Here is a 25,818-nt window from a genome sequence, read left to right as displayed (position 1 = left end):
AAAAGATTATTTCAATTGCAATACATCAACTTGAGAGAACTTTTTATGAAGTTTTATTTTTCTACCCATGAAAAGATCATGGTCTTTCCTAGTGGAGTTCTTTATTGAATGAAGGTAAACATAAATCAATTGCTATGTGCCAGGAATTCAAGAATCCTAAAACAAAGCTTTATTCAGAATCTGCAGGACCATTTATTTGATCAACATTGAATCTTGCTTTGACCTAGATGCCCCATTTCCATTTTTATAGGAAAAAAATACTCAATAACTTAAATAATGCCCCTCTGAATGTTACATTTGTACACCAAGGTCAGAACCAAGACTAAATGAGTCCTCACACATGGAATGCATTCTATTTAATAATGCACTAATCTCTAAATGCTCTAAAATTAGTTTGATATGCTTGCCCAATTGAAGACACAGCTTAGTTCCATTTCCTCATCCCAAATACTGTAAGATGCACCACTCAACAAGAAAACATCTAAAATTACCTCATCTGGAACCACTTAAGAAAGTAAGTATTATTGATTAGCATTTGATAATTAACTTTGAAAGATATCAAGTTTCTTTGAAAACTCTGATGGTCTTAGAAATGTTCATTATTGAATATTCTCATTATAGAATTGTCTCATTATCTGACAATTTGACAGTGTAATCTATAATCAATTGTCATCAACTTCCTAGATAAAGAAGGAGACCTCCCTTCTGATGATTAACTAATTTTCTAAGGTCACACTGGGAGCCCATTGATGAGCTGAGATGAAAAGAAGGAAGGACTGCCGGATCACCAGAAGGAGCTAGCTCACTCAGTGCTCTTCCAGTAAAATGTTTTCCTGAAAGACCTGCTGGCTCTGGGCTCATTTTTAAAAAGCTGCTTGTTCACTAGCTGACTGCTTCCTTCATGCACAGTTCCAGGGCGGGCCTGAAACTAGCTAGTTTAAGCTCAATGATTTTTTTCCTACTCTCATTACTAATCTACAGCCTGATAAAGCAGATCAAAGGGATGATCAAATAGTCCTTCATTAGATCTGAAGCCTGCTTCTGAACCCCATGAACTTGAACAAGTTATTGAAATAGGTATTTCTGACAATGAGGTCCATGGACCAGATGCACCAGAACCTCCTGCGCCTTTGCCTAAAATGTACATTCCTAGGTCTCATCCCAAACTGTGGGGCTGGTCAAGTCATCTTCATCAATAGCAAGCTTCCCAGTTTTTTGTGCATGCAAATTGCCCCAACTGGATTTGCCCATCTATAAAATGGCATGCAACCACCTCGTTCACAGGGTAGAGTCCTCAGTAGTTTTAAGGTTTTCAGATAATTATATATGTAAAGCACCAGGCACATAGAAGTGCCTTAATGATACTAATTGCCTTCCTGTCCCTTTTTTCTCTCCCACTAAGTAATAAGGAAAAATTGACACAAATATAGCATGTGCTTTTAAAGTTTTATTTCTTTCTTTGCCAGGAATGGATGAAAGCACTATTGTTTTCTCAGAACTAAATAAGTCTTAGGTATCAAAAACTCAAGCTCAAAATATTTCATGAAAAGCATTTAATTGATGTTATAGATCTAAACTACCAGATGGCCACATAATTTGAAATACTGATAGGCAGCAATCCTCTACAATATGTATGCTGCTTATCAATTTATTACCTCTTGGCTCTAAATTCATACTTCATTAACTGCTCTGGGAAAATGGATATGGGGCCTTTAAATAGTTTTCCTCCACCAGATGGCAAGATGTTAAGCTGTATCAGTAGAGGGCCCTGGCGAGACATTACAGAAGGAAAGGGTTTTGCTTCCTGGTCTGGTGCACTTGCTTGCCATCTCCTGCAGTGTGCACAGTTTCCTCAGCACCCAGCTCCTGTAGTGTGGTGCATGGTTTCCCAGTTCTCCAGCACAAGATCCCTGCAGTGATCATAGCTTCTCCTGTGTCCCGCTCCTGCAGTACATAGAAGTCAGTAGTCCCCCAGCACTCCCTTCAGTGTGGGACACAAACTATCTACTTGGCCACAGTGGATTACAGGAACCAGATTTACCCCTCTATCTTAACAACTAAAAAACTCAACAAAATATGAAACAATGGCTTTCAGTAACTGGATAACAGGGCATCCCAGGACAGTGGTCTCTGAGAGAAGGGAGGTAAATAAGGTGACTGTCCAACTTACGACTTGGAGTGTAAATGCAGGCCACAGTGCTGGGAGGGGACACGCAACAGAGCCCAGTGGTATCCCTGAGTTGGGGAATAAAATTCAATATTTGGTGAGGCCAAGTCCGCTAAACTTCTCAGGACAGGGTACAGAGAACAGAGAGCCAAACAGAGAGAGAACTTGGAAAATCTTCAGAGAATTCCTCTTAAGTGCTTGATGTGTGTACACATGTGAAGAAAACTACCAATGCTGAAAAGCAGCAGGTGAAAAGTCCCAGAGACAGAAATGGTTTGTTCTAGCACCATCTGTTGAAAAGACTATCTTAGTACATGGGTCGATGCTCAACCATTGAGCCATGCCAGCTGGGCAACAGCTTTTTTAATGAAAACAAACAAACAAAAGCCATTCCTAATTTGAAGGTCATTGTGTTTCAGGAAGGTGGTTAATGCCTGGCTTCTATACAATAAATATAGTCTTAGGGGACACATGATGCTCAGAAGAAATGTGTTGCTTACAATCATTTAGGCCCCAAAGTGAGACCTGTATCAGGCAGGGACACAAGTTGACTGTGTATTTAAGATGGCCTTCCAGTTGGCTGTTTGCCTTAGGGTTTCTAGCTCAATTCAAATCATTGAGTTTGGTCCTTATTTTTAGAGGGACTGCCTGTCCCATTTGTCCACCAAGCAGGTGGCATCCATCCACTCTTTGGAATGGCTTCATGAATTGGGATTCACAATTATTTAATGTGACAGGCTCAGGAGCTGGGGTCACCATCACCTGCCGCTTCCAAGGCTTCTTGGTAAGATGAGAGGAGATGGTGATGCAGAAGAGGTCAGAGCTCTCTAGCTGGGGGTGGCAGGCCCAACAGTCAGTCAAATTTAAGGTGCTTTCAATTGTTTAGAACCAAACCAGTGGGGAAAGCTTTGAGGGTGATTCTGAGAGACAAACACCATTAATGAACTTCATCCCCTATATATCCTGGAACTAAAGATGTTCTCTCTCCAGAGAGTCGAAGTTATTATTCTCCCTCCACCACCATGAACTTGATATTTCCCATTCCAGTAGGTATAAATGTTACCTTTTATGCAATCATTCCCAACTTTTACCCAGATCTTTCATCCAGAAGGGTCAGGTGCAAAACACACAAGGGTGTTTTCCTAAAATTACAGACACCCATTATGTCCCCCACATGGACCACTGTAGAGGGACTTGTGAGAAGTGTACTCAACCAAACGGTCATCATCCTTATGGCCTAGGACAGTGGTCGGCAAGCTCACAGTCAACAGAGCCAAATATCAACAGTACAATGATTGAAATTTCTTTTGAGAGCTAAATTTTTTAAACTTAAACTATATAGGTAGGTACATTGTTATAACTTAATCAGGGTACTCCTAAGGCTTAGGAAGAGCCACACTCAAGGGGCCAAAGAGCCGCATGTGGCTCCCGAGCTGCAGTGTGCCGCCCACGGGCCTAGGATCATGTCAATCGCACAAGACAATCCAGTTGGCTGAACCAGAATAAATTTGAATCTCCTAAACGCCTCTGGACTGGGGTGCCACTCTGAGGGTGTAGCAACCTGGCCAGCCCCAGTTGCTGTCATGGGGTAAAAAGAAGCATCATGCTTAGGAATGGTCAGAGTGGAATCCCAAATATTCAGATAGTACAAATTAACCCTGATCCTTTTCTTTCAAATCATTAATTAGGAAGCCAAAAGATAATCCATTTCTGGGGAAAGCTGCCTCACAAAGTATGTGGACCAAGAGGACATCTACAAGAGTGACTTAAACAATTTGCTCAGCAGCTGTGATTGGTCTCCATGGGTCATGGTTCCAAAGAGGACTGTCTTTAATCTGAGAGACTATCGTTTTATAAGGAGAAGGCCAGGTGCCTAGGATCATGGCAACAGGCCAAGAGTGAGTAAAATACAATAAAGTTCTTCAAGAAAGACATGGGCCAGAGCTATGAGAATGACTTGTCAATCCAGAGTGAAGGAGAACTAACCCCCCATGGGGCTCACCTTGGACAAGTAGGGTACAGAAGCAGGTAGACAGTTCCCTTTCTCCTCCTAAATGGATTGTCCAGCAACACAGTTATATGGCTTCTCAGAGCACAGTCACATGAGACAGAGCAATCCACCACACACGCATCTTTTGACTGTCCCTTCCTTCTTGGCCCTGCCCCTTGTCCCTCACTCTTGATAAGAGTTTACTAGGAGTAAACTAAGAGTTTACTCCTCGATAAAGCAGTAGCACCAAGGGGAAACCCATGTTAAGACAATAAAAAAGAATTCCAGCTAGGAATTTATCTTCCTTATTATGTAACTCTAAAAAAAATACCATTTTATGGCATGGTGACTAGCAGTATTAGAGAAGATTAGTATGTTGCGATTTTTGTGATAAGTGACTTTTTGGAGGGACGGTAATTTCAAAACAAAACCTCATGGAAAACACTCCAGTTTTCTTTTTGTTAACATTTACATTGCTGAGGTGTAAGCACGATCATCCACTTGTTGCCCCCACCCCCTGATGGCAGGCCAGGTGGGCAGGAGGAAATAAACAGCCTCCGAGCGCTGGCCTTGCAAAACTAAACCCGTAAAGCAATGACAAATGTCACATTTTGTAACAGAGCAGGGCAATAATTGGAGTTAAAACAAACAAAACAAAAGAAAACTGACTGAAAACACCTCATTTTTTAAACTTTGAATCAAACCTATAATTCATTAGCACACCATTTCCCACTTCCCATCTGGAAACCAGAAAAATTGGTGATATATATCATGTAGCTGCATCCAACAAAATCATTTAAGAACCATAAATTTGAATATGTGTGGAAAATTTATATTTTATTTGTGTTACTTATATGACAGGGGTGTTTTCCCCTTTTGGAGGAGTTATAATTTAGATAAATTTCCCAGCACCCACTCTGAGCTCAACACATTCTGGGGTGTTTTAGAATTTATGTCCCACTTCTCATTTTTCAGCCTCACTATTTCTTTGCAAGGTATCCCAGTGGGAAGAAACAACAACAACAATAAAAAGCCTTTTTTTTTCTTCCGTAAGAATCTTAAAAGTCACATAAGAAAATAAGAAACATAAAATGAGCAGCAATGGCTCCCAAGGGAAATCTAAGGACAGAGAATATTCATGGGGACTTCTTAATACACAAGTGTCTCTGCGTTTCCAATGCACATGTCGTAATCACAGGTTGGAGGATGCAGGAGCCTGAGCTCTGTTCATACTTTAAAGAGACAGCTAGTGGGATCACACACTCTCCTCCTCCCACAAGGCACTACAGCCCAAGGAAAGCCACTATCCAATTCCTCCTAGTTCAACCCTTTCAACTTCCGCTTGGAAGGACTTAACCTACATGAAGGTGGCCAAACTTCACAAAAGGTTTTCCACACACCTGACATTTGACTTAACAACGTTGAAACATGATCCAAGTCAAGGACATGACTGAGTATATCCCATCACTGTTTCCTGGGTGACACCCCACCTGAGAGGCCTGGCCTTGCAGGGAAGGCGATCAGCTCGAGCATGCCATGCAGTTGAATGCACCCTGTGGACACTCTGGTTAATAGATATTTATCCTGCCTTGATTGAGCTTGCTATGAGCTGAATGTTTCTGTCCCACCAACAAATTCCTATCTTGAAATCCTAACCTCCAATGTGATGGTATTAGGAGGTGGGCCTTGGGGAGGTGATTAGGTTCTGAGGGTGGAGACCTCATGAACAGGACCAGTGCTCTCAGAAAGAGTGTTTTCAATGAAAGCCCCTTGCCCTTCCACCACGTGTGGACACAATGAGAAGTCTGTGACCCGAAGACAGCCTTCACCTGCCCGTGTTGGCTCCCTGACTTTCAGCCTCCAGAGCAGTGAGCAATAAATGTCTGCTCTTTCATTACAGCAGCCCAGATGGATTAAGATAGAGTGTATAATAGGCAGGGCAGAAGGAAGAGAAACATGTGGACGATGGAGCATTCATTATCTAGAGCAGCAGATCACAAATCAGATCATACTTGTAACAGTATAAATTCCCTCCTGAAGACCATGGCAGCAGAGATACCAGAGGAAAGCCAAGAAGGAAATGCTACAACTGAGAAGGGTCACACAAGGAAGTAGGAAGCTAACCGTTAATCACACTACTTCATGGGCCAGCGGCTGAGAAACACAAGCCCAATATTTACTTTTAAGATTGAAAAAGACCTCCCATACAGTTTACCTTTTTGTTAAGCATGATATAAAAATGTTAAAAGTATATCTAAGACATCACCTCATCATGAAGAGCTGCTAATGGAACAGATTGAAGAATGAGAAAAACATTAGCCTCAGTGTTTGGGGCTCGGAATTGGACATCATGGCACAAGCCTTTTGTGTTTAGGACAAATTACTTGTTCTCTTTTCCTTCACTTGATCTTGATCCCCAAAGTTCAACAGGCCTTTCTTAAAAGAGAAAAATCAGCAACAAAAGACATTTGAGAGAGGGTCGGCTATTTTCAGTGCTATTGTTATGACAACTCTAACTTCCAAAAGGATTATTAAGAAAAAGGGTCATCTCTCTGAAATCTACATCAAGTTGTTAAGGCAACAAGACCAAGATTAAATCTAGAAATATTCACTTCAACGCCCCCTCCCTCTCCCCATTACCTACCTCCATGTTCTGGTTAGTCGCCCAACTAACTGAACGGCTGCATCTCTGCCACCTCATCCCAAGGTTTTCAAAAAGCAATCAAAGAGGCCACGGCCGATTCCACTTATGTGTAGGTTACAGAAGTATGTCTGTGGGTTTGTGTGCAATTCTGGAAACAATTCATCAGGTTTCCCCTGAATTCTGTATGCCAGATTTAAACACCAAGGTAGCAGTCCCTTATCCACATGAAGAAAGAACATCAGGAAAATGCCAGTGGCACTCTGGGTTTCAGTAAACAAAGACTGGAGGAAGGACAGTCCAAAGGAAAGACACAGCACTTACGAAAGCCCAGGAGACGGGAATCACAGGACGCATATGGTTAGTCGGAGCATACATAGAGTACGTGTAGGAGGAGAGGGAGGAATGAGGTTTAAGAAATAGTGAGGACACTTGGAAACCTTGAAAGGCCAAGTTTGTGAACACAGGAACAAGCAACATGCAGAGCAGAGCTTCACCACAACAGTGCGAAGGGACAGGACGAGCTGGGGCTGTGTCAGGCAGTGGTCACACCCGTAGTTGAGGAAAAGCTGGAATGAAGGGGTGAGCTGGAATTCTGACTGAGAGAATGGTGATAAGAGGGCAGAGGGGAGGACGTCATCCCTGGCCGGAACCCTTACAGTTGTCTAGCAGCCAATTATTCAATGTAGGGGTTCTGGAAGGGGAGTTGAGAGAAGGCTGCTGGGAAGGAAGTGTAGTGGGAATAGGAAATTTGGGGGGGAAGAGCTGGTTGGAGAGCAGATAATGTGTTGTGATCTGAGTATCCAGCAGACAATGAGATGAGCAGCAGAGATCCATCTACACCAGAACCCAGTGAGAAGATAAGCGCCTGATGGCAAGTTCACGAGAGAAGAGAGAAGGGGATTGAGTATGAGACTTGTTGGTCTGGTGGTTGCAAGACCCAATCCCAGTGAGCTGGCAAGTTGGGAGACAGCTTATTCAAGACAATGGTCCCCTGCAGGCTACTGAGCTCTGCTAAAGCCCACAGTCAGTAGGTGGGTTTAGCTATTTCCCCTCCCTGGACAGCTGAGCTAAAGTGCCGGGGAAAAGCGGGAAAGCGTAGGGTTTCACACACCTTGTGACCCAGTTTCTATCTGGCCGACAGAAGCTCTTCCAGCCTCAGATGACAGGTCTGAAAGCAACTTAGAATGGCTGATGAGCTGCATGCACATACTTTCGCATTTATCGAATTCCCCTGAGCTGGGCCTCTGCAAAACGAACTTTTTTATTTTAAATGCTACATTCTATTTCACTAACAGGGACTCAGCTGGATGGAGGAAGACTCTAAGTCAGGGGTCCTCAGACTTTTTAAACAGGGGGCCAGTTCACTGTCCCTCAGACCGGTGGAGGGACGGACTATAGTTTAAAAAAAAAAAAAACTATGAACAAATTCCTATGCACACTGCACATATCTTATTTTGAAGTAAAAAAACAAAACGGAAACAAATACAATATTTGTATTTGCATGTGGCCCACAGGCCATAGTTTGAGGACCCCTGCCTAAGTAAGGGGTTATTTTCAGCAGCGTTTTTCTAGAGGGCTGGGCTGGGCTGGTCTTGGAGGGAGGGAGCAGGGGCCCTGCGTGTGACGTTAATGCTTCTGCCAGAGCCTTTGCCTTCCCCAGGCCACTTGTCCCCTATCGAGGAGGGTTACCTTCGGGAGCTCTTTAATTATACAGATTCCTTAGGCCAACCAGACCCACTCAATTAGAACCCCAGGGAACGGAGCCCAGGAATCTTATTTTCAACAATTTCACCAGGTACCTCTGGGCTACTTATTCCAAACCCTTTCTTCAGGAGTTACTGCCTTGAGGCATCCCACCCAGGCTATGTAAGAAATAGCAAGTGATTTTCAACAGTTGGCCAAGGAAGGAATTTTCTTGGCGAGGCCTCTAAGAATTGGGGTGAGGGCTTGGTGAGTGGGGAAAAAAGAACCACGTTCCAAAATTGTCATTTGTTAGCACTGTGATATTTATTTGTAATATCAAATCACATAAAAGCTTCGCATAAGACTGGTGTCTTTAGCAGAAGAATTTGGATCAAAAATGGCTGAGAAACTTCACAGCCTGAGATGGTGCTAAGTTTTAGTTAGGCAGAATCGATCTTGTCTTTTTACCAGGGTGCCACCTCTCTGAGCCTGAGTCCTTTCTTGTTTGTGCAGCAATGCAGAGTTGACAATTGCCCACTCTGGTGCCATGAGCTCTCCCTGGAGGGACATTGGGGTCTCTGCGTTAATTAAAGAGAACATAGCATCCTCAGAACCTTAGATTCCCCAGGGATGCCTGACAAAGGAGGGCGCCTCCCTCCCCTTCACACCCTCTCCAAAGCCCGGGAAGCCAGGGGTACGTTTCAGGGGAATAATAGAAAAGCATCATGGGAGACCAGCTCAGGAGCAATGCTCTTCTCTTACCCCCAGCTGCAAAACCAAACATCAAAACCCGCAAAGCTGAGAGCCAACATTTTGGCCCACACCTAAAAGGATTTCTCAGTTTTTCTAACTCACAGCCTCTTCTCTTTTATAAACCTTGGGAAACACAAAGCAAATAACTTTGGCAGTGAGTGGGAAGATGTAGTCTCAGCTCTTTACTCCTCTGCATCTTGTTTTCTCACCTCTCAATGGGAACTAGTGGACTGGCCAATGCACAGAGAGGACCGGGGAGGTCAGAAGGTCACCAGCCATGCCAAGGGCCAGAGCTGGGCAGGAAACCCGAGCCGTTGCCAGGCAGCAGCTTCCCAATGCAAGCCCACCCACTGCCCTGAGCATGTTCTTTCTTGTACCTTTTGGGTGCAGGTAGAGTTGTTGCAGCTTTTGCCCCAGAGCCATGAGACATCTCATGGACCCAGGTTATCAACAAAAGATGGTGGAGCTCACTCACCTAGCTTTTTGTGCTTTTAGATTTGGGTTTGTGGCTGTAGCTTCTAACCTTCCCTCTCAGGGGAATCATCTCAGGTTCTTTGGGTGTTGGGTGCCAAAGGCTTGGGATTGCAGGCAGTGTACCTTCCCAGGGAGCCGCTGACCCGTGCCATCTCAGCTGGGGTCTGCACGCTGCATCCCCCGTGTCCCAGCATTGCTGGCCCTGCCTGCCGGCCTGGTCTCTCACAGCCGTGGGCCCCAACTATTGGTCAGCACCCTACAGCCAGCCCTGCCTGCCCCCACCATGGAAACCTCTTCCCGCCACATTCAGAGGCAGTGGGGACAGTGCTCCTGGAAAGCACCAGGCCTCTCAGGGCCCCTTTCTTCATATCTTCTCCAGGAAGCTGCAGGTCCACCCAGTTGTATTTTTAAGCTTATGCCAAGTTCCGAGAGGCTGTCCCCTCACTCCTCCCCTGCCCAATGCTGAGTCCCAAAATTGCTCCCGCGTTCTGTGGCTTTCCCCTCAACCTCAGCATGAAGTACTAACTTCTCTGTGAAATCCTTACAGGTAAAAGATCAGCCTCATTCCTTGATTCGCCTCTTTTTCCTCCATGTTGTCCTCAAATCTTTTTTTTTTTTTAATTCAACAAATGCTTATGGGGCAGGCTCTGTGCTGAGCCTTGGCGATTATTTCTCTGCCCTGCCACACACTTGCTTACTTGGTGCTGGGTGCACTCATTCCACAAACAGGGATGGAGAACTTAATATGTCTTGGGCTCTAAGGATATAATGATGGGCTAGACAGCCATGGCCCCTGCCTTACCTTCTATCCATGGAAGGAGACAGTAAAAATGTAATCAAAATGAATAAGTAAAATGATAGCAAGTTTCAAAGGGCTGAGAAAGAAACAAAGGACTAAGGTAGAGAATGATCAGGTAGAAGGGCTGCCTCCTCGCCGTCACTGAAAACCTCTCTGACACGGGACATGAAAGCTGATTTCAACAATGAGAAGGAGCCAGTCTGATGGAATGGCAGGAGACAGCATGTGCCACGGACCTGAGGTAGGAAATACCTTGGCTTATTGGAGCAACTGAAAGAAGACCAAGCTGGTTGACTTTGACGAGAGGCAGTGAGTGGTCTGGTGAGATATTTTAAGAGATGACAGTGAACATTGCACGTGGAGATAAGTTATACAGAATCTTGTAGGCCAAGGTAAAAATTTTGAGTTTATTGCACTAATAAAATTTACAGTTGGTCCCAAGAGTTCTAGGAGGCCTCTTGAAAATGGACTTTTGTCAGTTTCCCCTGGCCTAGCAGCAATCCCAACATGATGTCACATTCCTGCAGTCACCACCAATTTTTGAGAACTACTCTGTGCCAGACACCCACTAGTCATACTGGGTTCCTATCACAGCCCACCCTCTACACTCATCAATTCACACACATATGTTGGCCCAGCTATGTGCTTTTTAATTCTTCATTGTTCTGGAATAGAATCATATTACATGCTTACAACTTAGATCTTTCACTTAGCAATGTATTGTGGACACTCTAACAGCTGGTATAGAAGATCCATTCTGAGTGCTATCTATTTTTCCTTTTGGCTCAGACTTCCTCAATACACAGGACTCAGCCATATTCTGCCATCATCATCATCAGCCTCACCCTCCCCCAAATATAAGTTGCAGGAAACCTTAACATGAGGGTACAAGTGTGACTTAAAAAGGCACAGCATAGGTATGTCCACTAAACGTTTCTTCTCAGTGGAACAAGCATGCACCCTGGTAGATCAATGGTCTCAGAAGCCACACCCACGTTGATTTCACACACCTTCCCTAGAGTTATTCCCTTCCTGCCATCTACACTAATAAAAGAGAAACATGCAAATTAATGTCACTCCACTACACCCACCAGCCCATCAGAGTGACTATGCAAATTAACCCAAAAAAGATGGCAGTAATTTGCATACGCAGACGAGGAACGAAGACTGAAGACTGAAGACTGAAGACTGAAGACAGAAGAGGCTTGGCTTCTCCTCTGCGGCTGCAGCCAGACCTCGCTGCAGCCAGACCAAAGGCCTGGGTCCTGGGTGCTGGAGGAAAACCAGTGCCAGCAGCCAGGGGAAGGAAGGCCTATTGAGTGAATCTTCGTGCAACGGGCTTCTAGTATACTATAAGGAGATAGTGGGAGGCAGAGGTGACTCCTGGGTTGTGAAGGATTCCCAGTCACACACTCCATGAATCCCTTGAGGAGGCAGTTGTATGTGGTAGAAAGAGTACAGGCATCGTGGAGCCAGCCAGACCTGGGTACAAATTGTGGTTACTCTCCAGACTGGCATCAGGGAGGTGCCTGAACCTGTCAGTTTCCCCATCAACGAAAAGGGACAGTGCCACACTATTCTGCAGCCTTTAAAAAAAGGAAACCCTGTCATATGCTACAGCAGGGATGAAGCTTGAGGACAGTATGGTGACATAAGCCAGTCACAGAGGACAAGCGCCAGGTGACACCACTAATTGAGGTCTGAGAGCAAGTTCACAAAGACAGAAAGTAGTGGTGGGTGCTAGGGCTCTGGGAGGGGTTGTGGAGTTAGTGCTTAATGGGGATAGAGCCCCAGTTTTGCAAGATGAAAAGACTTTTGGAGCTAGATGTGCTGGTGGTTGCACAACAGTGTGAATATAGTTAGTGTTACTAAATTGTACACTTAAAATGATTAAGATAATAAATTTTATCACAATAAAAAAAAAGAATGAAAAGGGAGATAGTAATACTGACCTCACAGGTTCATAGGAGGAGAAGAATAAAGTCTATAAGAACTTAGCATAGTGCAGTTCCTCTTCCTCCAACTCCACGCGCACACACACACACACACACACACACACTCCTTCCTGCTCAGCTGTTTCCTCAGCCTCCCTTGCCAGATTTCCTTATAGCACAGGTGCCAACAGTAAGAAGTCATGTTCAATGTCTGTCCTCAGGAGTCTCCTCAGTCTGCATTCTGGAAAATTCTTCCACCTCCCATTTTTCCCTACATGCATTCTCATTCCAAAGTATTTCAAGACACTCTTAGAATAATGGTTCTTAACTTGAGAACATCTGCACTTCAGACCCAGGGCTTTGAGACTCTAAATTGACAAAATATTCATACATGCAACAGCTATTTTACAGGGCCTCTCCTATGCACCAGCCTCTCTGTAGCTAAAAAATAAATAAATAAATAAGATCCTGTCCTGGCCAGGTGGCTCAGTTGGTTGAAGCATCATCCCATACACTGAAAGGTTTTGTGTTTAATTCCCGCTCAGGGCACATGCCTAGGTTGAGGGTTTGGCATGTATGAGAGGCCACTAATCAATGTTTCTCTCATATCAATGTTTCTCTCTCTCTCCCTTCCTCTCTCTAAAATCAATAAACATGTCCTCAGGTGAGGAATAACAATAATAATACCTCTTGCTTTTTCCTACCCTGAACCAGCAGTCGGTTCCTAAATTGTTTAAGAAGTGTGAAAAGAGCATGTCCACATATCGAGATCAACTACTGAATGCCTCAGGGAGCCACGGTGGTTCTTGCACAGCCCTGCCTGGCCCTCCTCCTCCTGCATGAATGTGCTGTGGGATCTGACAGGGTGTGGACTTTCATGTGAAGACTTGATTTCTTTTTTTTTCTCATTTTCCAAACTTCAACCTAAAACAATAATTAACACATTTCTCCTATGATGACAAAGTATGTTTAAAGGACTGTACTTACATATGCTCATAAATAAGTTTGGGCTTAGGAAGAAAATCAATACTTTGCTTTCCTGCTAGGGGACAAATAAAAGTAAGTATTTCTAAGGGTTGAATAGGTCCATCACTTGCAGAATCCTAAAATTTAGACATGGTGGGCTATTGAATCTGCACTGTGTAATTATACATAAATTTTATAAAGTGTTTCCAGATACATTAACACATTTAATTCTTAAAGTAGATGAAGGAGATATGACTATCTGCTTTATAGAAAGGAAAAGTAGCCTCAAAGAGCTTGAGGTATGTTCAAAGTCACCCAACCAGCATAGGTCAGAGCTGAGCCCTAAAATAGCCATCTTTGGCTTCCTGTCTTGTCTGCTCTGTTCGCCTCGTTACTGGGACAGAGAGAGGTGGATCAGAGGAGAGCTATCTAAGGAACTGGGAACCCCAGAGCAGGCGGCCGATCAGCATGGAATCACAGATGAACTAGAAAGGGGAACATGAGCTTCCCCAAAGGCACCGAGAGAAAGGCCAAGCCGTGCATGAGGAATTCAGATAACAAGACATGTGAACCTTTCAAAGCCTCACAGTGGAAGCAAAGACTTCTCGGGACCAACAAGCAGACAATGTGTACCTTAAAAGCTTCATCCTGATGGAGGGGTGAGAGTCACGGAAAGGCCGTGTCCCCAATTCAGTGTCAGAGGAAACATCCAGGGTCCTCAGGGAGAGCCTCACAGGCTGGCTGCCTTGTTCATTGGCTTAGAGTTTTACCTTCTTCAGTGCAGATAAGTAAAAAACTCTAAGAAATCAGACACAATATAGGTGAGCGATATACAGGTCACAGAGAGAACAAGGACCCTAACCTGTTCTAACTCCAAAGACTAAAACTTCACCATAATCCCTTGGAATCCACACAGGTGTGCTGGGAAAATCATATTCTTTGTGTCAGTTGTGGCAGCCCAGGGGTCACTCTTGAAACACAGAATATTGGTTCTCAGTGCACCATCTTACCTCACTGCTGGGGCCTGTGGTACACTGTGGATAGAGTATATACTGCCACTCACACCTGTGCAGGCCAGAAAGGCTACAGTGCCCTGGCCATTGAGGAAATGCTAGGACCTGTGATTCACTGAGGATAGAGTATATTCTGTCACTTACACCTGTGCAGGTCCTGTCCCTGGCCATTGAGGAAGGGCTGCCCCCATTGCTTCCCAGTGTTAGGGTAGAAGAAAATGAACTCTTTCTCTCTCCATTCCACACCGTGCAGACTTGAGCTCATAAGGTTAGAGTTCTTTAGTCATATGTTTCTTTTAATACACATAAACACACACTTTCCCCAAGACCTCATGCCTGTCCTCCAAACCCCAAGTTCCCAGATTCTCAGGTACTGAGAACTTTTCTCCCAATATTTAGTGTTAACAACTTTTTCTCTCTTTTTTTCCTTAGGATAAACCATATCTCTCTTGGGGAAAACTCCTCATTATAATAGGTCTTATCCTGCTTTTAAAGGTAGATGGACTTCTCATGTCAGAGGGAAGTGTCAGGAGAACTGAAAGGATGGGGTGTGCTCAGGGACAGCGTATTAAGAATGAATTGGCTGGACCAAAAAAGGGGGGATGTCCTAAGAATACAACAATATGGCTTTTTTTCCCTGGAAATATTAATTGAGAACCGTAACATGGCTAATCCTTGGAATGATGAAATAGAAGGTTAAACAAAACCCTCAGATATCCCTAGGTAAGCTGCACAGTGCTGAAAAGGGCAGTGAAAAACTCACACCTTCTGCGAGTGAATTTGAACATATTAACCTAAATCTCACTTTCATGCTCCAAGAGAAGTCTGTCCTGTGAAACAATTGGAAATGTTGGGCTCCCAAGAGACAGATTCTGAGGTGAGGATTCTTGTGCAAATGACTTTTTGAGAAGAGGGTCCTGGGGGAGCAGGGAGCAGGACAGGGAAGGGAAGAGCCCAGGCAGAAGGCAGACAGAGTCCTTCTCAGACAGCCTCAACCTGAGCCTGCAGGGAGCTCAGCAGTAGGAGGTGCATTGCAGGACCAGGGAGCTGGGCTTTCAAACTTCTGGATCGGCTGCTGGATAAGAGTGTGAATTCCTGGCACTTCCTGCTTCCAGACTGTTCAAGCCAGAAAGGCTCCAGTGCCTGAGGCTACAGAAAAGGAAAGCTTTTATCTAGCCTGAGGCTACCCCATAACCAGTGGGCACTCAGAAATGGCACAAAAGAAAGCAGAGGCGATCTGAGCAAAACATTGACATTATCTGCGAGAGGGAGCAAAGATTTCAATTAGAGAGACTCCGTTTCCTCATATACAAAATGAAGTTACTTAACTGCCCTGATACCGTATTTGTTAAATGGGGAATGCAATAATACCTGCTTCCTTGGGTTGTTGTAAGGATTAAATAGATAATCCAGGAAGTGCACATAGTAAGCACTAAGGAATATCAGCTACTATAATTATTTATAAGCAAGTATAACAGTAATTTCACCTGGGCCTTGGCTTTGGTTATTTTGCCAAAAGAAATGTAGTAACCATACATGTTCCAAGAATCTTAGAGATCTCTGCCTCCTCTCAGCAGTTTTGGGGAATGCATCCTGAGTTACCTGGAAATTACAGGTTTTTGTAAGCCAAGAGGAGCTCGGACAACACCTGTGAGCAATTAAAAAACAAAACAAACAAACAAAAAAACACACTCAGCAAACATCTTAAAATGCATGAACCCACTTGTCTGGACAGTACGGGAAGCATTTATTTAGGTAAAATTCAAGCTCAGACTGTACCACAGTTTTCGCCCTATTCATCTGTCAAACACAATTATGAGGAGAGCTCGTAATGCATTTGATTATGAGCATCTACCCACTATTAGGTTATCCTACAACAAGCTAGGTTAGGAGCCAGGAGGGAGCTGTTTTTATGACATTCTAGTAGCACAAAATGTGATATTTCTCTAGAGAAGACTTTGGAGAATTAGGAGGAATTAGTCATATTTTCCGAAATGGTGATTTTAACAGTTGTGAAATTATGAAGAAGGCCTGACTCAACAATTCCAATATTGCAATATGTCATCTAGCTGTCTTGTTACTTAAAATTATGTGACTTAGAAGACAGTGGCTTAAAAAAGAATCCAACCTAGGTTGGAAAGAAATGGGAGTTATGCAGACAAAGCAAGGGAAAGTATAAAACTGCTGAACATTTACAGAGCTAAGTTTAACAATTCTGGGCTCATTTAATACATTTCTTTTTTTAAATAGCACATTGAAAAGGCATGTTTATTCTCTTAGTGTGTTATATGTTAGAAATGCACTCATTAAACAGTGTTGTTGTTTTTCTAAAACCTAAAATACTGAATCTGGATTTAATATGTTGCTAAATATTCAAATGAGTCACCCTTTTGGACCCCATCTTGAAAGGTTAAAAAGGATGAATAGACTTTCACTGGACAAAGATGATTGAACCAATTCAAGGCCACACTTGTGTTACATTTTTCTAGCCTCTTCATTAGGTTACTCCTCATTAACTACCTAAATGAGCTGCAGATAATGATCGGGTCCTGTCCTTTATTGGGCCATTAGTGAGCTGTGACTCTCCAAGTGTTTTCCAGGAGTGGTGAAGGGTTTGAACTTTTTCAAGCACACTCATTAGGTTTCCCTTGTCCTCAAAAACATGCATTTGCAAGATGGCTGGCCAGGGTTAGGAGGAAGCTAAAATACTCCAAAAGAGATGGTTCTAATGAACTCGGTCTCATTAACATGGCATGATAATTAGGCAACTAGCCAAACAAATGGAATACTGGGCAAGTTTGAAGAGGTATAAATAGCTCCATGAAATGTTATATACAAGCTAGAAGTGGTATTATCTCTTCAAGAACTAAAAAAAACTCATTGAATAGGATAAGCACTAGCACTTATAATCAGAAATGGTAAAGAGGGTGGGTGTTATAATTAAGGAGTTATTCCCACCTACAACTAATTCAATTACACACATCCTCTCATATATTGAGAAATCCCAGGCTTAAGGCAGACAATTAGGAAAGAAGATAATTCCAATATTAGACTTCAGAAACTATTCTCTCTTAATACACTTTCATCAAAACAATTCTCTTAAAATTGATCTATAAATTAAATGCAGTCAAAATTTCAGTAGGATTTTGCATGACCTTGACAAATTCATTTGAAAAGTTATTTGGAAGAACAAAGGGAAAAAATGGACCAACCAGGTATTTCAAAGATGAAGTAATAAAGAAAAAATAAAATGGTATTACTATCAGAAAAGACAAAGACAGTGAGATTAATGGAATGGAATAGGAAGCTTAGAAACAAACCCAAGTTAAATGTGGCAATTTGTTCTATTAAAGAAGTAGCATTATAAATCTGTGGGGAGAAGAATATAATTTTTTAGTAGCTAATGTTAGGAAAACTGGCTTACAGCATGAAGAAATATGTCTACCTAATGACATATAAAAATACAAATCTGTATTGATTAAAAACCTAGATATGAAGATTAAAACTGTAGAGCAAATATACAATTTATTTTTTAAAAATACTGTGACATTAGGATGAATGGATGGAGTTTTTAATACTCTAAATCACAAATTAAAAAGTTGTTAACTAAAAATTAAAGATTTCAATTAAGTGTAGAATACCACAAAGTTAATTTATAAGTAACTGATTGGAAGAAGAGATATGCAACATTTAAAATGAATTGGGGGTTAATATAAATAGTTCAAAGAATTCCTACAAATTAAAAAAATATATAGGAGACTCAATTTGTAAATGTCCAATGGATATGAATAGGTGATTATGAAAAGGAGGAAACAAAAACATCTAAAAAGTATATGAAGAAATACTCACCTTCATTCATCCTATATAATAAAAGGGTAATATGCAAATTGACCCTAACAGCAGAACGACTAGGAATGACTAGTCACTATGACACATACTGACCACCAGAGGGCAGATGCTCAATGAAGGAGCTGCCTCCTGGTGGTTATTGCGCTCCCACAGGGGGAGCTCTGCTTAGCCACAAGCCAGGCTGATGGCTGCCAGCACAGTGGTGGTGGCGGGAGCCTCTCCCGCCTCCTCAGCAGCACTAAGGATGTGCAACTGCAGCTTAGGCCTGCTCCCCACTGGCAAGTGGACATCCCCCAAGGGCTGCCGGGCTGCCAGAGGGATGTCTGACTGCCAGCTTAGGCCTGATCCCCCAGGGAGCGGGCCTAAGCCAACAGGTAGACATCCCCTGAGGGGTCCCAGACTGTGAAAGGGCACAGGCTGGGCTGAGGGACCCCCCCCCGCCCCAGTGCACAAATTTTTGTGCACCAGGCCTCTAGTTAATAATAATCAGAGATATATGCACTAAAACAACTTTATGCCCATTCTGTTGGCAAAATTATGGACATTGGTAAATATCAAAAGTTAGTGATGATGATGGTATATAGGAAACTCATACACAACTAGTGTGAGAGAATAATGATTATACAGTATATTAGATTATTAGAGGCCCAGTGCCTGAAAATTCATGCACTGGAGGGGTGTCCTCAGCCGGGTCTGCCCTCTCTCACAATCCAGGAGCCCTCAGGGGCAGGAGGCGACCCGGCAATCAGGGGAAGGCAACGCCACATCACACCTCTGCTGCTGCCACTGCTAGCAGTGCAAGCCTCAACCAGCCCTGGTTACCTGCACCTCAGGCAGCCCTGGGCAGCTGGGCAGCCACCATCCAAGGCTTGCCTGTGCCTCGAGCCAGCTCTGGGCGGCTGGGGGGCTGAGGGGACTGGGCACTGCCATCTTGTGGCTATGGGCACCTCCATATTTGAGGGCATGGCAGACAATTAGCATATTCCCTCCTTATTGGCTGTGGGTGCTGCCATCTTTGCAATGGCATGAGGGTCAATTAGCATATTCCCTCTTTATTAGATAAGATTGTTGAAATATATGCACTACCTCTTCACCACTTCCACAGGAGGTATATATTTCCCTTCACCATTGGGCTTGACCATGTGACTCAATTTGGTCTCACAGTGGGCTTCCCTGTGAACTTCCCTGCTTCTGGACTTTAAGCTGGTCACATAACTTTTTGATCAATAGTATTTTTAAAGAAGGGACTTGAGCAGAGGTTTGAAATGTACTGGTTTGGTTGGGCTTCATCCCTGGTGCTTCTGACATTGCCATGAAAAGAATATGCATTAGCTAAATACTCTAGTCCAAGGAGGATGAGAATGGAATGACACGACCCCAACCGGAAGCTTAGGGTCATCCCAGCTGAACTCCTAACTGACTAATAATAAATTATTGTTGTTTTAAGTCACTGAGTCTTTGGACAGTTTGTTTCATAGCATAATTTTGGTAATAGGTCTTTAAAACATTGATGTAATATTTAGTCAGCACTTAGTAAATGTAAATAGCATAAATGCTATGTAGTAGAAAGTGCCACACAGCCTCCTCCATAATACCTTGTTGGCAGAGAATATGTCTTATATTAGTCTGGATATTCCAGAAGGAGCCAGTGACTGTGTGTGTGTGTGTGTGTGTGTGTGTGTGTGTGTGTGTGTGTGTAATTTGGTTGTATTAAAAGAAATTAGTTTACACAATTATAGAGACTGAGAAGTCCCAAGATCTGCTGTCTACAAGCTGGAGACCCAGCAGAGGCAGTAGTGGAGTTCCAGTCTAAGTCTGAAGGCCTGAGAACCAGAGAGCTGATTGCGTAAGTTCCTGTTCTATTGCAGGAGAAGACCAATGTCCCACTCGAAAACAGTCAGACAGAGAGAACAAATTCTCCTTTACCCAGCCTTTTGTTTTAATCAGGCCTCCAACAGATTGGATGAGGCCCCCTCACATTGGGAAAGGCAATCTGCTTTACTTAGTCTACTGACTCAAATGTTAACCTCATCCAGAAACATCCTCATCGACACACTAAGAACAATGTTTAACTGAATATCTGGGCACCCTGTGGTCCAGTCAGGTTGACACATAAAATTTGCCATCACTCCTTCCACTCAAAAATTCCAGACACTTGCTTTCCTAGTCTCTATTGCAACATATATAAATGCTAGTCAATAGGTTCCAAGGGGACATCTACTAAAGGACTTGTGGTAAAAGTATTCTTCTATAATAAAAGAGGTGCACAGGAAGCTATCACCCTCTTTTTCTTCACAGCTGTAAGTGATGCCCAGAGCTGCTACAATCACCTGTGACCACTGGAGAAAACAATATGGACTTATGGAGAACAGAAAGGAGAACAGATTGTAGAGCAGAAAGATGGAACATGCCTGGGCCTCTGATTGCATCACTGAGCTGCCAATGCTTCCTCTAGAATAGGGGTTCTCAACCTGTGGGTCGCGACCCCTTTGGCGGTCGAACGACCCTTTCATAGGGGTCACCTAAGACCATCCTGCATATCAGATATTTACATTACGATTCATAACAGTAGCAACATTACAGTTATGAAGTAGCAATGAAAATAATTTTATGGTTGGGTCACAACATGAGAAACTGTATTTAAAGGGCCAGACGGTTGAGAACCACTGCTCTAGAATTCTTATCATATGAGACAATTTAAATTCTTAGGATTTGAGCCACTTTTAAGTAGGAATGCTAAAAGCATCCTTAATTATCCATGAATTGACCCACTCATCTCAACTACTAGCTATGAACAGGCACATGCAGGAGATGACAGGTGTGCTGATGTCCATCACAATGTTATTTTGAGGGAGCAAGTAATTAGTGGCCTCGTAAGTGCCCGCCACTTGAAAATGAACAAGTGAAATGCCTACAATAATAGTCAGAAGTAGTGAACTACATTTACATAAGAAATTCGAGTAGATCTCAAAAACATAGAGTAAAGAAATAAAAGTAAAAACTGGAATGTAATATGTAACACAAGGATATTTATGTAAAAATGAAAACACTTAAAATAAAATTTCAAACTTTCCAATAACTCACATAAATTTAAGGAAACATGTTGAAAACATTACAGTGCATATTTAAGTGGGGGAGGATTTACTTTCAAGCTCATTCAAGGGATTTGGTTCCTTGTGGGCTGGTGGACTGAGGGCCTCAGTTTTTCATTGGCTGATGCTCAGAAGCCTCCCTCAGCTCCTTGCTATCTAGGTCTCTCTGGCAGGCAGCTCACAACACAGCAGCCTGACTCCCTCAGAGGGGGAAAGCGGGGGAGAGGGGGGAAGGGGTGGAAGAAAGTGCGTCCAAGATGAGGCCACAGTCTCATGTTTGCCATATTCTACTTATTAGAAGCAAGTCACTAGGTCCTGCCCACATTTAAGAGGACAATATTACACAAAGGTGTGTGCATCAGGAGGTGAGGATCACTGGGACCGTTTTAGAAGTTCCCCACCACAGCCCTCAGTACCATGACCAGCGATAACAGACCTAAGGTCCAAAATGAAAGTAAAATCTGGTGGCAAAAAACAACAAAAAGTCCACTGTGACTTTGACTTTTATATACTTGTAGTTCAAGTGGTGACAAATTGACATTAAATAATGCCCAAGAGAGTGATTGGTAATTTGGTAAAAATGTTGGCTTTAAATATGCAAGTATTGAGAAGCACAGAAAAAATCACAGCTTGCTATGCTGGTGTGCTCAGTGGTTAGAGCATCAACCTTCACACCGAAGGGGCTCAGGTTCAATTCCTGGTCAAGGGCACACACCTGGGTTGCAGGTTTGATCCCCAGCCTGCTGGGGGTACATGCAAGAGGATTAACAAAACAAAAAAAAGAGAGAGAGAGAAAGAAAAAAAAAATCACAGCTTTATTACATAACATCAATGTAAAGAGACAGAAGGGAAAAGGTGCATATTAATATAACTTCTATTGTAAGCAGCAGTTCCAATACAACTTTAAAATAAAAATACTATTTTATGTGTTAAAACCCTTTGATGTAGATTCGGGTAATTTTATAATCAGAGAAAAATTTTAACATTCCCTCATTTAACAGGTGGTGAGTCGGAGGCCCAGATGGCGGGTGACTTACCTCAGGCCGTGGCAGACGCTGCTGCCTTTGGTCAAGCAACCCTTTCTCGGGCAACCTCTCCTGCCCGTGTAGATGTGCGATCGTTATTGGCTCTCAAATAATGTCTGGTCAGATTCTAAATGGCCTATTCTTGGCACAACCTTGCTTCCTTTCCCAGGAAATTTGCACCAACGGTGAACTGCATTAAAATGTTCTGTATTTACCTTCTGTCTCTGATAACAGGCAAACTTTCAACCACAATCTCCATGTTCTTTCTCAAACCTGAGCAAAGCTTCTTTTATTTTGTTTCAACACTATTATCCTGAAGCTCTCTCATTCTTTTCATGCTCCTCAACACAGTGTAAGTCCATGAAAAATTAACACCCTGTTCAGCAGGGAAGCTACTCCTTTTAAAAGAATGTCCTGGCAAACCCGACACCAAGCAGATCTGCCTTAGGAAGGTACAGCATGTTCCTGAAGCTTCTCTCTAGAGAGTGTGGATCTCAAGCACTGTGCAATTACATTAGATTTCCTTTGTTTCCTTTGCAGTCCCTTATTTATTTCTTGTATGTGATAGCACATTTTGGATCTTTGAACATGTGAATTACTGTAAATATAAAGGAGCCATTTTATTTTTTTGGACTCCATGGCCAAGGAAGGAAAGCTGGTGTCTCAAAGTTCATATTCTATAAATAAAATGGCATTTTCAGTTGCTGAATAAATCAATTGAGTTTTATGGCTAAGACATGTCTCTACACAAAAGAGCTGAAAATATCAGTGCCAATTACAAAAATATGCAATGGAACAAGTGGATCCACCCAAGAGCTCATCAATATAATGAAGGTTCTCATCAAAGAACATGGCTGGTGTAGCATTTAATAAAAATTAAAATTGTGTCTCTTCTTTAAGCTAAAATAATAAATCTTCAGTTATAAGCAACCATTTGGATTAGTATTTTAATTATGTCATATAATGAAATAACTCTTATGTTATATTCTTATAATATGTAAGAATAACCAAGCCTAACTTCACTTACTTCATTTGATACTATGGCTAAATAAGTTAACAGTTATCCATTACTATACCCATTCCTCTTCTCTCCTCCATCTTTTTGACTTAGCTCACTTCATATTCATGCCTAGTAGATATCACCTCATAAAATCACAAAACTACCAGTTAGCTCAACAGCTTTTAAGATAGAAGAGGACATGGCCATAGGAGATTGACACTGGTTGACTGCCAATGGAGAGCCTTATGCAAGTGAATTAGCTTTCCACTGACCATACATGCCTCTTCCATCCCTCTATACCAGAGCCCACTGGACTCAGAGAGCTATCTGACTCTTCCAGGTGTGCTCTCTGTGCTTCAACAGTTCTTACTAGAAAAACTTAGTCCTCAGAATCAAGCTAGATACTTAGTTTCCTAAATAGCTTTCCCTCTGATCACAATCCCTACCTTCCCACCAGTGCTTCTAGGTCTGATATACTGTATAACTCATCACTTAGCTCCAATAACATTCAAATTTGAGCCAATTCTTGGTTCTACCATACTAGCTCATTCCCTAAAGCCTCCTCAAAGGTTATAATAGCCCCAGACCTTTGAATGAATGGAATAAACATATCAAATTTGTTAGTCAGCTTTACACATAAACATGCAATATTACTTTCTCTCAAAATATTTCATCTGTCTACCACCTTCTTCCTTAAGTATTGCAGGTAATGAAATGCATGAACATAGGACATTAATTTCCACAGGATGTATGCATTTTATGTCTTTACAGCAATAGTGGTAATAACCATGGATCTTTGGTGAACCAGAGGAATAATCAGAAAAACTCTAAATGGTCTCTGTTCCTCTTTCTAGCCACTTCCATTCCTCTTATATGTGCCTCAGTCATTTTATATAGAAAGAATACATTAACCACCAGCTCTATGTAAGTGCAATGTGGCTCTAAAATAGGTAATATAATCCAGTGATATACTAATGGAAGTATAGAATCCAGCCCAAAAGACAATAGTTACACCAGGTGGTCTTAGGACAACATGTAACAAGCATGAGGGGAAAAGCCATTTGAAACACAATTTTAAAAAATAGTTCTTTAGTCAAAAACTATTCTGGTCTAAATCCACTCTAAGTCGCTACAAGATTCAATAGGAGCTCAAAGGGAACTGCACACTAATGCATTCTCAAAAGAAAAACACAATATAATTGAACCATCTTATTCCTTGGCACACAGAACAGCTGGTCTGACCACACATGGAGTGTTCTGTTTGTTCTGGCACCATATTTCAAGAGGGACAATGACAAACCAGAATACATTCAGAATAGGGCAACCTATTCTGGAAACTATTTCATATGATAAATGGTTGAAAGAACTGGTGATCTATACCCACCAGTAAGGAAAATAAGATAGCTGCCTAAATAATAGGAGTGGCTAGCAAGTGAGACTAGAATTATAGAAGAATGGTAACATTAATCAAGTGAAGAGCCCTAATCAAATAAATGCAAATTAAAACAACAGTGAAATGTTATTTCCACATTCCCGCACCTCAGCAAATTGGATTATACACACACATACATTTATTTTTCAATGGAAATGCCTAGTGTTTCAGTGGGTGGGAAAGTCTCTTCTGGTGGTCAATTTGTAAGTAAGAATCAAAAGACTTAAAATTGTACATACCTTCCCACCAAATGGTTTCACATCTAAGAATTTATCTTAAGGAAACAACCAGAAGTGTTTTTGAAGACTTTTGTAAATGAATGTTTATTAAAACATAAATTATGCTTACAAAAATAAAACAGGGTCAAAATCTAAATACCCAATAAAAATATTTGGATTTTCTACACTAATCTTTGCATAGTGTTTACAACATGCCAGTTACTTCTAAGCATTCTCCTCATAACTTCAACAATCCCCTCCACAGCCCTATGACAGGGATATTATTCTCCCCACTTCATAGATGAGACAATTGAAGCACAAAGATGTTACATTGCTCAAGATTTCACAAACAATATGCAGTAGAGCTGAAATTCCAAAATAGTTATACTGGCCCCACACTCTACACTCATAACGACCACAGTGAGTTGGTTAAAGAGTCATGGCATGTCAAAATATGGAATATCATTTTTTTTTAATGAATGAAAAGGAAATATGATGAGCTCACTGTTATTAGCAAAATCTACCTTAACCCCTTTTTAAGAAAACTAAGGCTACATTTGCCCTTCTCCAGTCTCCAGGACCCTCTCCTGTTCTCCAGTGTTTCTGATCCCTCACTCCAAAGCCCGCCCTGCTCCGTGAGAGGAGATTTCTCCAGGCCAGAGGTTACCCCCACAAGAGTTAGCTAAGCGCTCCCTTACAGGCTCTGGATGACTTTTACTCTCCCCTTTCAACTGCTGTTATTGCACAGGATCAGCAAATAGAAGTTACTAGGAAACACA

This window comes from Myotis yumanensis, unplaced genomic scaffold (genome assembly GCF_028538775.1).
Source record: "Myotis yumanensis isolate MYYU_CA2020_CCGP unplaced genomic scaffold, mMyoYum1.0.hap1 SCAF_2, whole genome shotgun sequence".
In the NCBI taxonomy this organism is placed as follows: Eukaryota; Metazoa; Chordata; class Mammalia; order Chiroptera; family Vespertilionidae; genus Myotis; species Myotis yumanensis.
Note: the sequence above shows the minus strand (reverse complement) of the source record.